This window comes from Schistocerca nitens, chromosome 4 (assembly GCF_023898315.1).
Source record: "Schistocerca nitens isolate TAMUIC-IGC-003100 chromosome 4, iqSchNite1.1, whole genome shotgun sequence".
Lineage (NCBI taxonomy): Eukaryota > Metazoa > Arthropoda > Insecta > Orthoptera > Acrididae > Schistocerca > Schistocerca nitens.
The window spans coordinates 855,266,939-855,281,112 of NC_064617.1; the positions used below are offsets into that span (position 1 = coordinate 855,266,939).

At 42.9% G+C, this 14,174-nt stretch overlaps 1 pseudogene; it reads right to left on the reverse strand.

Annotated features, from left to right (window-relative positions):
* Positions 1-479: 479 nt before the first annotated feature.
* On the reverse strand, positions 480-597 carry LOC126254066 (5S ribosomal RNA; annotated as a pseudogene).
* Positions 598-14,174: the final 13,577 nt, after the last annotated feature.

The window sequence follows — 14,174 nt, forward strand, 5'->3', positions numbered from 1 at the left end:
CAAACATCAATGCAAACCAGCCACAGACTGCACACAGCACAGCCAGTGATTTTCATCTAGAGCGCTACGTGGCGTTACCAATAAAAAAAACCTAAACAGCCTACTTACAGAAGGGCACGGCCGACTTTCTTCCCTAATCCGATGAGACCGATGAACTCGCTGTTTGGCCCCTCCCCAAGATCAACGAACCAACCAAATATTATGGATGAGAGTGCCGCTAAAGCAGAGTTACTAAACACAGCCTTCAAAAATTTCTTCACCAGAGCAGCACACTAAAAGCACTCCGTCGTCAGGCCACGAGTGGCCTACCGGGACCATCCGACCACCGTGTCATCCACAGTGGAGAATGTGGATAGGAGGAGGATGGGGTCAGCACACCGCTCTCCCGGTCGTTATGATGATATTCTTGACCGAAGCCGCTACTATTCGGTCGAGTAGCGCCTCAATTGGCATCACGAGGCTGAGTGCACCACGAAAAATGGCAACAGCGCTTGGCAGCCTGGATGGTCACCCATCCAAGTGCCGACCACGCCCGACAGCGCTTAACTTCGGTGATCTCACGGGAACCGGTGTATCCACTGCGGCAAGGCCGTTGCCTTTCAGCAAAGCACGTGGAGTAAATATTCCAGAATTCGAATCAAGAACAGCTGCCAACATGAGTAATCTAGAAGTAGATATCCTCGGAGTAGTGAAGAAACTTAAATCAGTAAAAGCAAGTCTTCTGGTCCAGGCTGTATTCCAATTAGGTTCATTTCAGACTATGCTGATGCAATAGCTCCGTACTAAACAATCATGTGCAACCGCTCGTTAGACGAAAGATCCGTAACCAAAGATCGGAAAGTTGCACAGGTCACATCTATATTCAAGAAAGGCAATAGGAGTAATCCACTAAATTACAGGCCCATATCATCGAGGTCGATATGCAACAGAATTTTGGAACATGTATTGTATTCCAGCATCGTGAATTACCTCGAAGAGAAAGCTCTATTGATACACAGTCAACACGGATTTAGAAAATATCGTTCTTGTGAAACACAATAGCTCTTTACTCACACGAAATGTTGAGTGCTATTGGCAACGGATTTCAAATTGATTCCGTATTTCTAGATTTCCAGATGGCGTTTGACACTGTACCTCATAAGCCGCTTGTAATAAAGTTGCGTGCATATGGAATAGCGTTGCAGTTATACTATTGGTTTCGCGATTTCCTGTCAGAAAGATCACAGTTCTTAAAAGTTGACGGAAAGTCATCGATTAAAACAACAGTGATTTCTGGCGTTCCGTAAAGTAGTGTTATAGACCCTGTGTTGTTCCTTGTCTATATAAACGATATAGGAGACAATCTGAGCAGCCGTCTTACGTTGTTTACAGATGATGCTGTCATTTATCGTCTAGTTAAATTATTAGAATATAAAAAATAGAAAAACCATTTAGGAAAGTTATTTGTATGGTGTGAAAATTGGCAATTGACCCTAAATAATTAAAAGTCTGAGGTCATCCACATAAGGGACGATAGATCGATAGAATCTAAAGGCCCTAAATTCAACTAAATACCTAGAAATTACAATCATGCACAAACTAAATTGGAAAGAACACGCGGATAATGTTGTGGGCAGGCGAACCAAAGACTGCGTTTTATTGGCAGAACAGTTAGAAAACGTAATAGATCTACTAAAGAGACTGCCTAGGCTACGCTTGTCCACAATACTGCTGCGCAGTGTGGAATCCTTACCAGATAGGGTTAACGGAATTAAAAGAAAGGCAGCACGTTTTGTACTATCGACAAATAGGGGAGAGAGTGTCACTGAAATGATACAGGATTTGGGCCGGACATCATTAAAACAAAGGCGTTTCTCCTTGTGAAGGGAACTTCTAACGAAATTTCAGTCACCAGCTTTCTCCTATGAATTCGAAAATATTTTGTTGACGCCGTCCTACGTAGGGAGAAACAATTGTAATAAAATAAGGAGAATCAGAGCTCGCACGGAAAGATACTGGTGTTCGTTTTTTCTGCGCGCTGTTCAGTAGTGAAATAATGGCGATTTATTGTGAAGGTGGTTCGATAGACGCTCTGCGAGGCACTTGAGTGTGATTTGCAGAGCACGCAAGTAGCTGTAGATGAATGACGGTACAATGGTCGAACAGTTCCTCATAAGCTGTATAGTTTTGTAGCCACTGCTGAGCGGCACTTCACGTTGAGTAGAGAGCGACGCCTCTGTATAGTGGATGAATCACGGTACATCCCGTGGCAATCCGACGGAAGGCTTTGTGTTTGACCAATGACTGGACAACGTAAGCTGTCTTCACGTGTAATGCCAACAGTGAAGTACGAAGGATGTGGTGTTACGGTAGGGAAGTGTTTTTGTGGTTAGGGTGTGGTCCCCTTATTGCACATGATAAAACGCTAAGTGTAGCAGCATATGAATACATTTTACAGCATTGAGTACTGCGTACGGTAGAGGAACAGTTCGGAGACGACGGTTGTATAAGGGCGACAATGCACCCTATCTTAAACTGTATCTGTAAAGCAACGGCTTGTGGACAATAACGTCCCTGAAATGGACTGCCTTCCCTGAGTCCCGACCTGAACCCAATGAAAAACCAGTGAGATAAGTTAGAATCTCGATTTCGCTCCAGACACCATGTAATGTCTCTTGCAGCGGTCTCTACGCGATATTTTCAGAAATTTTATAAATTATGTAACTAAGTACATATCTCGAAATATCTCTTCTTATCTTACCAATTATCAACGCAAAGTAGTTTCAAGCCCAATTATTCCTTGGAGCGTCCATTTACTCCATGGAATAGCTTCTCTGCTATCTATGTTTTCTCTTATGAAAAGAATGAAGGAATTCTCGCCGATTAGTCGTGGAAGAAGGAGGATGTATATGTATGTATTGTTGAGCTAGTCGCCATCTTGATGAGATTCTGTATGAGAAGGAATTTAATACATGAACTAAACTAAAGTAAGTGTGTTTGCGTATTATTTAACTGATTATTATTGACAGTGTCTGCTTACTACGCTGTGTTGCACAGGATCAGTGGGGAACGTCTGATTTACACTGGACGAACCTGCCGTTTTGTATGCTCAAGATATCCAGTTACTTCAAATAAATAGGCTAACACGGTCTTACCAGCAGATCTCCGGCCTTCGCCATGTGATCACCGAAAGTTAATAATTATTACAAATGTTTCCAGGAGATCGACTGAAAATTTTTGTCGCACCGAGACTTCGAAATTGCTTCACTGTCTTATGGAATTTAAGTTAAGCTCAATTTAATCAGGATAGAACAGTATTGAACTGTGTGAATGTGATAAGCCTGCTTTGTGAATGAAAATTCCCTTAACATACGCATGTTTTTACTATCCTGATCAGTGAAGCTAAATCAGGCCGGTGTGAGAGAGGTTTTTTAAATTTTTAGATTCCACAAAAAAAATATTAAAACCAGCATCCATTATATCTTTGTAGTTTTTTCGTTTGATGCTTATTTCGTGAGATATTTGGCCTGGTCACGATCAGTGGACCACCATATATATATATATATATATATATATATATATATATATATATATATATATATATATAGAGAGAGAGAGAGAGAGAGAGAGAGAGAGAGAGAGAGAAAGAGAGAGAGAGAGAGAGAGAGAGAGAGAGGGAGAGACTTCAGATGTGTATCTACAAGTAGAGACTTTCTCTGTAACAATGAGTGGATGGCAGCTAGATGAAGATGGTTGACTGTTGAACAGGCATTTAGACGAAGTTGGTTGACAGATACACGAACATGGATTTCGAGTTTATAACCACAGACATACAACCTGTGCTGTATAACTTGTGGGTTGCCTTCCGAAATGTAGGGAGAATCATCTGCCTTAGGAGGGAATGTAGTGCGACAAGTGCCTCAGGGGGTTATATAGGGGGAAGTGTGCTTTAGGAGGAATCTTTAGGTGCTCCTAGAAAATGAATAATTCATATAAATTAAAAATTATTTAGCCCTAGGTAACACTGAAATATTTCATTCTTGATATTTCATTGGCAGGTCTCCTTCACAATCGCTTCCGCAAATCAAGCTGTCCTTGAATTAGGGATTATTTCGATCATGGTTATTCAGTGACTCCAGACAGAGATTATAGATCAGATGAGACAGTAGCTGTCAATCACTAAATAGGAATGTGTATTGAAAGTTGTGTGCTAAAGTTGAGAGATTGCAGGACACTCTGACTTTTGACATGGTGTCATGCTGCTTAACGTTCTTAGGGGAGGTGGCCTTTATTACTTGGTTGCTATATTGATACGATCTGACTTCATTCATATGATGAAGTGGTTGGCAGTAGTTAATGCTCTTGCTTGTGTGCTCTAGTGAAGGAATGGCAGTAAGCTTTACTTGCATTCAAAGGAAGAGAGTGCCAAGTTAATTGACTGCTGTAAAAGCATACGGCAGGTGAGGGCCAAGGAGAGCGTTTTTTCTGCGGAGTCTGGGCGAAAACGTTTGAGGGCTGCCAAGTCCCTCGGTCTTATTGTGCAGACACATTGGGCAGCGCTGGTCGGTCGGTGGCCACGTCCAGGTAGGCTGACTAACGCCGGGGAGTCGCTGCAGCTAGGAGCTGAGCTTTGTACGAACTGATGACCGGCAATAAAGCAGAGCATGGGCCCTTGTTAGGTGGGAAGTCTATGAGACGGTTGTGAGTTTCTGCGAATTGCCGTGGGACAGGGCAGTGGCGCCCAGGCATCTAGACTCTACTACAAAACATATTTGTGAAGGCACAAGGCTTTTAGCGAGTTTGTGGCAGTTCTTTGGAAAGTTCGAAATGGACACACCAGGAGATATAACGATCTTTTTATGGAGGGCTGTGGTTCCATCCACGTTATGCTTTTAGCAAAGACATGGCGTAAAAGCGTGGGAAAGAGGCTGCGAAACTGAATATTTCTCCTTCTCTCCCAATTAATTTTTTAAGTCGCCGGTTGGTCAACTCTGTGTAGCAGAACAGGGGGCGGTCTCTCAGCTTCAGCTGGCCAGTTTGGCCGAGCGGTTCTAGGCGATACAGTCTGGAACCGCGCGACTGCTGCGGTCGCAGGTTCGAATCCTGCCTCGGGCATGGACGTGTGTGATGTCCTTAGGTTAGTTAGGTTTAAGTAGTTCTAAGTTCTAGAGGACTGATGACCTCAGAAGTTAAGTCCCATAGTGCTCAGAGCCATATGAACCATCTCAGCTATAAATGCCGAGCTCCAGCTTGTGATAGGTTTGTGCTAAAGTGGGTCTAGTCTATGCATGTAAATGTGCTATGCTACCGAGCTGGCGAGGAAAGCTGTACTGGCGCTTCACTAGTAAAGAACGGCAGGTCTTTACCTAAACTGTGAGACTTGTGTCCTTCGCTAGTGTGGCAATCACCATATGAACCGTCAGAGGCACTGCTTCTTGCATCATGCACACAACGAGTGATGCGTGGGGGTACTTAGTTGGTTTGAGTCAGCCATTTAAACTTTTGACATATTCTGTCACGCATAGTCCTGTCACAGAGTCAAACTGGTTTGGCAGACCAGCAAATGGATCCACCTGCACTCTGGAATCAACCGGAGGTTCAGAGGCTCATAGGTAAGTACCTGAGTTATCAGCTGAACGCGAGACCATGTACTTGCGTACTTCTGGGTGCGCACCTTTAATAACAGATTGTCGTTGTCCGTGACTTCAGTCAGCGACTGCGTCCTACTGTGTGGGCCTCACCTGCAAAGGGTAAAGTATTTGCTGCCATGGCGTAAGGCTTCAATATATGCTTCTCAGCACCCTGTTATTTGGGAACCAAATTTTTCTTTATGGAATAGTAGAGTATAGATGCTTGATAGTAGCGCAGTTTTTGGGCCATACCACGGATTCACATTTATAAAGTCAGACAAAGCGTTTGGTTTTGGTTAGTGTAGTGTGTTTATCCACACCTGATCGCTTTGTTAACCATAGACCCCATATTATTGAAAGTGTTCGTCACATAAAAATGTTTGCGTGGCGTTTCTTTAGCTATCATTTGTCATGTGATGTTAAGAATGAATAAATATATTCTTATTTAGACCACAACTCCTTCTAGTGTTGTGATAACATTAAAGTGTTGATTGCAATTGAAAGAGTCGAAAGCTTGCAAAGTCTGAAAATGTTTTAAGTTGTAGTGCGTATACATTAAGTAAATATGGCATCCACAGACAAAAAGAATTTCCAGAGACGTACGAAGACGTGCGATTCAAATCACTTGCCGACAGGTACGGTTATCACCGGTTTGTCTGATTTTACGTGCATAGCTGAGCAGTGACGATGTTACACAGCTTGCCCCGCAGCCTATATGCTGCGGTTTACATTTTAGTATGCTGGGCAGAGGCCACTCCTCTTTTTAGCAAGCACTAAAGCGTAGAATATTAAACATTAGTATTTTTGCCGCAGTGGACTTCGGGAATGAATGCACGAATACGTCACTCGGCATATAGAGTTTTTATGGAAGTTTTCATCGTTTAAAATAAATACTAATTACTGCTCTCTATCAAGTATTTTTCAGCAGTGAACTTTTGGAATGAATGCACGAATATGTCGCTTGACATGGAGAGTTTTAATGGAGGGTTTCATCGATGATAATAAATACTAATTACTGCTCTCTACGTGTTTAATGTATTTAATAAAGGGATTACCATTAATCAGTAACAGACGCCCAACGCCTCGTTGCTTTCCAGTCTGCTTGGTCCGCGACCCATCTGATCAAGAATACCGAGCCATTCTACGCTTAAAGCTCATTATAAGGAGCTGCTAGATGATGCGAAGGGTAAAAGTCTGGAAGAAAAACATTAAATGGAAAAAAATATCAAAATAATGTCATAAAATAAAGCCTCTAGAAATTGACAACATGTTAAAAGGGCAGAATCGAAAGTTGCTGATTATGTTGCCCAAAACTCCCCAATTAGTAGTGTAAACCACCCAGAACTGCTCCACTGTTAGGACATCCAACTTCTTTGCAGGATCTAAAAATACAACACACAAAATGCACCATGATCATTAAAAAGGTAATTGGTCCTTGTGTGCAAGAGTGTTTAATCCTATAGATAGGAAATTCTCCGTATTCTATAATTATTTACGAAAGTACAGATTGTAGCGACTTAAAGGCAGCTTTGGATTTTAGTCACGCACCTTTCCGTTTCTAAGAAATGCGTTATAACTACATAGTTTTCATTCAGCAGTTAACCACTGGTGATGTTCACACGATTTACAACTTCCTACATTCAAAATTAGAAAGCTATGATTTTAAATTGGAAAATTTGATAGGAATGGGGGTGGAAGATGCAGGTGTAATGGTAGGAGTAGATAACTCTATAACAGTTCTTGTGAAAGAAATAGCTCTTGACTTGATTGTTATAAAGTACGATTATCATTCACGTCATCTTTGAGCAGAAAAATCTGCAGCAGTCTTGCAACGCCATTTGGAATTCCTTATTAGAGAAACAAACAGCTGGTTTTCTTTACAATCCTAAGAGACTGGACCAATACAAACAGTTATATTAAACTATGAGTGATAACTGCAATCCTAAAAAAAAAGTGAAACACTCTCTTGTACACATTGGCTACATAGGTATTCTGCTATTTACAATTTTGAAACCATGGGAATAACTAAAACTACTTTCTCTCACTAAAAGTGACAAAATGGCACATGTTTTAATAACCGTACAATATAATGAATTGTCAGCGTACAAAATCCTAACGAAATTAATTAAGATCCATACGAAGAATCAGTTTGCTTTTTCAAAGTGAGATTATTGACGTTGAGAAAGTGTTGTAAGATGTCTTTCTGTTCTTAAGATCTCTACTCAGGAAGATTGTTGTTCCCACTCAGTTTGAAGAACTAACTGATGACGAATTCGCAAATTTTCATGTTGAAAATCACCTACTGCATACTTCAGCCTTGTACTTGGATTACGAATCTCAATTTACGGCACAGGTTCTTTAGGCAGAAGAACATTCCAATGTCTGTGGGAGATAGAAGAAATTTCTAGTAAAATTTTGTACAGAATTTCAAAATCTATAGCCAGAAAATATAGTATATTTCCAAAAGATGGCTATATTTCATTCTTCCATTGCAACTTTCCAGCAGAGATCAGATATTTTTCCACTTGTCTCCATCTTCAGAAGTACAAAGATAATTGGCAGAACAGATGACATCATGTCAGAATGGAGCACCCTGTCAAATAATCAGTGGAAAAGGTTTGACACTTTATGTTTCGGGACACAGGCTTTGCAAGATACAGACAGACAGCTAGTAATGCCAGAGCTTGGAATACATGCAAGTTTACAGCTGCGTTAACTATCATTGCGCATATAGAATGCTACAGTTGAACGACTATTTTCAGTATTTTCTTGAATAAAAAATGAAGTCAGGAGTAGGCTTTCTACACAGTTAACAAATGCTTTGCTAACTACCAGATACTATTTAACAAGGAAAGACATGTACTGTACTCGTTTCAAATGATCCTCCAAAACAATAAAGAAGTTCAACGTATCCTTGTGCGACCACTAACAAACAGAATTACGGAAAGAAGAAACAGAAGTTCTGGAAGACCTAGGAGACGTCTCGAGATTACCAACTTCCTTTGTGTGGTACATAGAGAAAAGATGCTTTGCAAGTACTTTAAGTTATTATTGAAATGGTTGTTACATGAATAGCGCATCATCGGAATTTGGTACTTACTCTTGAAATAGTGACAAACGACACACTAAACACCTCAGATTTCTGCGACCATGCAGTTCTCTTGAGATGTTCACCGCATTGTAATCTATACTACTATACAAAAACAGGTCGCTGTTTAACGTTGTTACCAAAACTCTCGAAAAGTTCTTGACCGATTTACTTCAGATTTTTTCATGATACCGTAGTGAATGTTTGGGCAGACACACACACACACATTATATATATATATATATATATATATATATATATATATATATATATATATATATACGAGGGTTGGAACATTAATAGTGGCAACTATTTATTTACAGCTCGTTCAAAATAGATACTGTACGTGTTTCAGAGTCTTACTGACCTTCAAAGTAGTCACCAGAATTGTGTATAACACGTTGCCAGCGATGTGGAAGTCGTAGGATAATCTTAGCAGTGCCAGATGTGTTGACAGTTCGAGCTGTGCGGTCAATTACCCGAAGAATTTGTAGCAGTTCTGAAGCGAATGCCATGAAGTGTTTCCTTCAGTTTAGAAATCCAGTTGAACATACGAGAGCTTAAGTCAGGTGAGTGCAGTAGGTGGTATAGCACTTAGCAGCCCCATCAGTCAAACAAATCAGTAACAGCTTCCACTGTACGTGCTTTGGCATTGTCCTACAAAATGATGGTCAGGTCCTGCAGAAAGTGTCATCACTTCTGTCTCTATACTGTTCATTTTTGGAACACAACCTACGAACAGCTTAGAGACAGAAGTGATGACACTTTTTGCAGGACCTGACCATCATTTTTCAGGACAATGTTCACGCATGTACAGTGCAAGCTGTTACTGATTTGTTTGACTGATGGGGCTGCTAAGTACTATACTACCTACTGCATTCCCTTGACTTAAGCCTTCGTAAGTTCAACTCAATTTCTAAACTGAAGGAAACACTTCACAGTGTAGGGGAATGTTGGACAAGGATGTAAACCGCCAGGATGCGCCGTATTAAAACCCGTCCAAGTTTCCCAAGAGATTTATTATTTCCAGCTGCAGTACCCCCATTCCTCTCGGTCTGCATCACTGGGTCCTGCAATGCTGAGGACACCAATTTGCTGTCTGCGAAATGGCTTGGCATGCAATGGCTGCCTCAGCGACCCATGCAATGCCCTGCTGTGTGTCGGCCTTGTACGGCCGTGAAGTTGTGATGATGTCAGGCTGTGCCAGCAGTCAGCAGTCTCCATCCCTACCACCTCAGCACTGCCGCGACATGTTTTCTCGCAGGGTGGCTAAGATCATGGCGACCACAAGCGCCCGCAATCCGGCGTCGAAATCTGTGGTCGTTGCCTCGGAATGCCTCAGGCGTATGTTGGGAGCCAACAAGACTACCCACAGTAGTGAGATGTGGCGTGGCCCGCCGCTGGCTGATTGCAGACCCCGTGTTGGCCTCAGAGGGTCGAACCAGCGATCTACTGTGGACTGGAATATTGGCGCCCCATCTGCTGCAGCGTGCAGCCGGTGGTGTGATACGCCCCGCCGTCCAGGAGAGCTGCCACACTTGAATGCCTCTATTTTGCTAATGCGCCGCTCCAAGTCATGTACTCATAACACCTGTTAAGCATAACTTACTGTCAACTGGCCTGCGTCTGGCTGTAACTTGTGTGCTTAGAAATATTGCACCGAATCTAACTTTTTCCTATCTTAAACGGTGGTGCCGCTATATTATTCCCCCCTTCGGAAAGACCCGGTTCCCGGGGTCGACTTCTAACTACTATTAAACTTATTTGGATCGGCACGTAATTATGACATATTTATTACTACTATTAGAAGATTTAGATGTGGTCTAGTCCTCTTAAAACACATGACATGAGACAAAACGTAAAAATTCCTTACTGGATGATCACTTAATGCTCGATCAACCCCTTATCTACCTGTCTTACGTGCTTTGTATCCAGTCCACTGGGATTTGGACTACCATCGGTTCCCTCTTGGCTCTCCGCCTGATCAGAATGAAAACAACACACCACAAAGTTAAGGCTGCGATGGCACTTGGCACAGAGGTGCTCAAAACGATCGTTACTTGTCGTTGCCTTTTCCTATATTGAGCGACATGCTGCACAAGCTGCTCAGCTGATATGCGCCCCTCTTGCTCTGAAATGAACTTGTTTATGGATGTCAACAGACCTGCCTCCAGAGTTTGATTTAACAAGGTCAGATTCTGCCTTGGCAAAAACTCTTAAGTTGCTTCTGGCCAGTACAGCAGTGCCTGTGTAGCATTCAATTGCATGACTCATGAAATTGACGCTGGAAGATGGAAGGTTGGTCCTATTATGTTACATGCAGTTCCATTGATTAAATTCTGCTCCCCTCGAGCTCTATACATTTCGCTTCGGTAAATACTCCCTGCTCAAAATAACTTACTACTACTATTAATTTTTCATAGGTGGAGAAGATCCAATGCATCCTGACCTGTTGCAAGCTCAGTTTTGGCTTCATGATATCCTTTGGACAGTCTATTTCTTTCCTCCTGGCTAAAAATAACTGCACTGTGCACGTGTCCAGACTGGTGCTTATCAACCCTGGCTGGACACACCGATACCTTCCCTCTATGGCAGCTCCATAATTCCTCCCTTGTCATCTCGGCATACTGGCTGTTAACTGCTGAGATCAGCAATACCTCCTCGGTTTTTTACTTGCTCAACGCTCCCCTTTTCAGTGACGTGAGGACAGTGATCACCATCACCCTTCCTCCCTCTTGAAAAAGACTGGTGTCCCTAGCAGGCTCACAATGCTCGAAAATACATACAACAAATGAAATTACAATGCCTAATTAATCTACCTAAACCCAATGACACATAACAAGTAAACAAAAAAATTACAAATACCCCACTTCTCTCTGGATCGCAAAGCATATGGTACATCAAGCTGGTTTTCTCCTCGCTGAATACCTCTCTTCACTCTCTCTTAGCCGCGCGGGATTAGTTGAGCGGTCTGAGGCGCTGCAGTATGGAGTGTGCAGCTGGTCCCGGCGGAGGTTCGAGTTCTCCCTCGGGCATGTGTGTGTGTGTTTGTCCTTAGGATAATTTAGCTTAAGTAGTGTGTAAGCTTAGGGACTGATGACCTTAGCAGTTAAGTCCCATAAGATTTCACACACATTTGAACATTTTGAACTCTCTCTTTATTCCTCTTCCCTTCCTGTGATATGTCTGGAATCACATCCAGATAACCCTTAAATGGCCGCAACCGAACCATGTGTACTATCGTTGTTCTAGTTGGCAGCTGAAGCTTAATATTAATCGGGGATGTGGTTTGAACTACTTGGTATGGTCCTTCATACCTCCTGACGAAGTTCTTCGTTTTCTCTTTTGGTGTATAGAGGCTGCATAACATTCCCATTGCCCTACTCTATACTGTGGTAAACTTCCTTTCCTCTTTACTGCATCTTCCTGCCTTTCCAAAGCCTTCATACTCGCCTTTTGTACCCGTTTCTAAACATCCCGAATTGTTCTTGCAAACTGACGTACAGATTCACTGGCCCTTCCTTTCTGTAGCTTCACTAAATAAAATGGTGACGGCATTTCTCGCCCGTACACTACCTCATACGGAGACAAACCGGTATTGGTATGGACGTTTGCATTGTATGTGCACACAACATGCTTCAAATTCTCGTCCCACTGACGGTGATGAGAATCCACATAAAAACTCAGCATCTTCCCGATTGTTCTGTGTACCCGTTCTGTCCTTCCGTTCACCTGTGGATGCGACGCACTCGTCCTCAACTTTTTTACATTCAACAATTCACACAGTTCCTTCATTAAATCCAACATGAAGTTGGTCCCTTGCTCAGTAATTATTATCTCCGGTACACCAAACTTCAAAATACAGTTATTTACTAATGCTTGAACGACCATTGCTGCCTGTTGATTTGGCACAGCCACCATCTCCACATACCTCGAAAAATGGTTCCCTGATGGTGTTCACCTAAAAGGTCCTAAGACATCAATTTCCAACATAGAAAATGGACATGTTGCTTCTGGCAATCATTGTAGCTGTATCCGTTTCCGACTCAAATCTGCTCTCTGCCCAGATGGTATACAATTCTTGACTTACTGATCCACATCCACTTTCCTACCTCTCCACCAATGCCTCTCCGCCACTCTCCTATTCGTCACTCTACATCCGCCATGACCAGATAATATGTGATCATTCGCTTCCTTTAAAACCTCATCTCTCAGTTTCTCTGGCACTACTACCCTTGGCTCTAACTTCGTTTCCCTGCACAGAAGACCATCGAACATATTAAATTGTGGCTGCGTCTGATATACTTTACAGTCGTTGTCAGCGTCCTGTAATTCTTGCCATACTGCTAGGTCACAACTTATGACTTCCACTTTTGCCACCTTTCTACTCAGTGCATCTGCATTGCCGTGTATGGTCCTGGCGCATCGTAATGCATTTGCAGAAGCAATTTGAGCGGCAGCTGGCACCACACTGACACAACGAAATGTTAAAAACCTGTTACTTTAAGGACAGCTCCGAGCCATACACCCTGTAGCGTGCATTCTACTGATCCCACACCACCGCCATTTGCGACTTTAATGGTGGCAAGCGAGAGTTCATTGGAGAGCAAGGTGGAGGTCTGTTGTGTTTCCTGATGAAAACTGGTTCTGCCTCTGTGACAGTGACGGCCGTGTACTCTTGGTTAGAAGGGGACCAGTTGAGGGCCTGCAACCAACCTGTCTGCGTGCTAGACAAACTGGACCTACACCTGTAGCTGAGGGCTGGGGTGCGATTTCGTCGGACAGCAAGAGCACTCGCGTGGTTATCCCACGCACCTTGGCTGCAAATATGCGCGTCAATCCGGTGATTCGACCTGTTGTGCTGCCAACCATGACTAGCACTTCAGGGAGCGCTTTCCAACAGGATAACACTCGCCCACATAGCGCTGCTGTAACCCAACATGCTCTACGGAGTGTCGACTGGTTGCCTTGGTCTGCTCGATCACCAGATCCGTCTACAATCGAGCACATACGGGACATCATGGGCCGAAAACTCCAGCGTCATCCACGAACAGCATTAACCATTCCCGTACTCACCGACCAAGTGCAACATGCATGGAACTCGATCCCACAAGCTGACATCTCGCACCTGTACCACACAACGCATGCACGTCTGCATGCTTGCATTCAACATTCTGGCGATTACACCGTTTATTAATGTACCAGAATTTCACATTTGCAATGGCTTATCTGGCGGGCGGCACTTAACCCTGTGATATTGCAATGTTAATCAGTTCAATGCGTTACCAAGTCAGATGTATTCCCGAAATTTCAATAATCTACAGTTATTTTTTTGGTGTAGCGATTTGTATCCCTCAGTGTAGCTGCCTGCGGTCCAGAAAGCCGACAATTTTGACAGAAACGCTATCTTTGCGACGTATTAAGCCTATTTGCTTTGCACTGTCTTTCAAGACAATAACGGACAGAAACGTGTAACA